Raw genomic sequence first — 2,426 nt, 5'->3', positions numbered from 1 at the left:
TCAGATTCAGATTCAGAATTCAGATTCAGAATCAGATTCAGAATTCAGATTCAGAATTCAGATTCAGAATTCAGATTCAGAATTCAGATTCTGAATTCTGAATCTGAATTGAATTCTGAATCTGAATTCTGAATCTGAATTCTGAATCTGAATTCTGACAATCTGAATCTGAATTCTGAATCTGAATTCTGAATCTGAATTCTGAATCTGAATTCTGAATCTGAATTCTGAATCTGAATTCTGAATCTGAATTCTGAATCTGAATTCTGAATCTGAATTCTGAATCTGAATTCTGATCTGAATTCTGAATCTGAATTCTGAATCTGAATTCTGAATCTGAATTCTGAATCTGAATTCTGATCTGAATTCTGAATCTGAATTCTGAATCTGAATTCTGAATCTGAATTCTGAATCTTCGAATTCTGAATCTGAATTCTGAATCTGAATCTGAATCTGAATTCTGAATCTGAATTCTGAATCTGAATTCTGAATCTGAATTCTGAATCTGAATTCTGAATCTGAATTCTGAATCTGAATTCTGAATCTGAATTCTGATCTGAATCTGAATCTGAATTCTGAATCTGAATTCTGAATCTGAATTCTGAATCTGAATTCTGAATCTGAATTCTGAATCTGAATTCTGAATCTGAATTCTGAATCTGAATTCTGAATCTGAATTCTGAATCTGATTCTGAATCTGAATTCTGAATCTGAATCTGAATCTGAATTCTGAATCTGAATTCTGAATCTGAATTCTGAATCTGAATTCTGAATCTGAATTCTGAATCTGAATTCTGAATCTGAATTCTGAATCTGAATTCTGAATCTGAATTCTGAATCTGAATTCTGAATCTGATTCTGATGAATCTGAATTCTGAATCTGAATTCTGAATCTGATTCTGAATCTGATTCTGAATCTGAATTCTGAATCTGAATTCTGAATCTGAATTCTGAATCTGAATTCTGAATCTGAATTCTGAATCTGAATTCTGAATCTGAATTCTGAATCTGAATCTGAATCTGAATTCTGAATCTGAATTCTGAATCTGAATTCTGAATCTGAATATCTGAATCTGAATTCTGAATCTGAATTCTGAATCTGAATTCTGAATCTGAATTCTGAATCTGAATTCTGAATCTGAATTCTGATATCTGAATTCTGAATCTGAATTCTGAATCTGAATTCTGAATCTGAATTCTGAATCTGAATTCTGAATCTGAATTCTGAATCTGAATTCTGAATCTGAATTCTGAATCTGAATTCTGAATCTGAATTCTGAATCTGAATTCTGAATCTGAATTCTGAATCTGAATTCTGAATCTGAATTCTGAATCTGAATTCTGAATTGAATTCTGAATCTGAATCTGAATTCTGAATCTGAATCTGAATCTGAATTCTGAATCTGAATTCTGAATCTGAATTCTGAATCTGAATTCTGAATCTGAATTCTGAATCTGAATTCTGAATCTGAATTCTGAATCTGAATTCTGAATCTGAATTCTGAATCTGAATCTGAATCTGAATTCTGAATCTGAATTCTGAATCTGAATTCTGAATCTGAATTCTGAATCTGAATTCTGAATCTGAATTCTGAATCTGAATTCTGAATCTGAATTCTGAATCTGAATTCTGAATCTGAATTCTGAATCTGAATTCTGAATCTGAATTCTGAATCTGAATTCTGAATCTGAATTCTGAATCTGAATTCTGAATCTGAATTCTGAATCTGAATCTGAATCTGATTCTGAATCTGAATTCTGAATCTGAATTCTGAATCTTGAATTCTGAAATCTGAATTCTGAATCTGAATTCTGAATCTGAATTCTGAATCTGAATTCTGAATCTGAATTCTGAATCTGAATTCTGAATCTGAATTCTGAATCTGAATTCTGAATCTGAATTCTGAATCTGAATTCTGAATCTGAATCTGAATCTGAATTCTGAATCTGAATTCTGAATCTGAATTCTGAATCTGAATTCTGAATCTGAATCTGATCTGAATTCTGAATTGAATCTGATTGAATCTGAATCTGAATTCTGAATCTGAATTCTGAATCTGAATTCTGAATCTGAATTCTGAATCTGAATTCTGAATTGATCTGAATTCTGAATCTGAATTCTGAATCTGAATCTGATCTGAATTCTGATCTGATTCTGAATCTGAATTCTGATCTGAATTCTGAATTGATCTGAATTTCTGAATCTGAATTCTGAATCTGAATTCTGAATCTGAATTCTGAATTCGAATTCTGAAGAATTCTGAATCTGAATTCTGAATCTGAATTCTGAATCTGAATTCTGAATCTGAATTCTGAATCTGAATTCTGAATCTGAATTCTGAATCTGAATTCTGAATCTGAATTCTGAATCTAAATTCTGAATCTGAATTCTGAATCTGAATTCTGAAATCTGAATCTGAATCTGA

Source organism: Uranotaenia lowii, chromosome 1 (genome assembly GCF_029784155.1).
Source record: "Uranotaenia lowii strain MFRU-FL chromosome 1, ASM2978415v1, whole genome shotgun sequence".
NCBI lineage: Eukaryota > Metazoa > Arthropoda > Insecta > Diptera > Culicidae > Uranotaenia > Uranotaenia lowii.
This window is presented reverse-complemented; position numbering follows the sequence as displayed.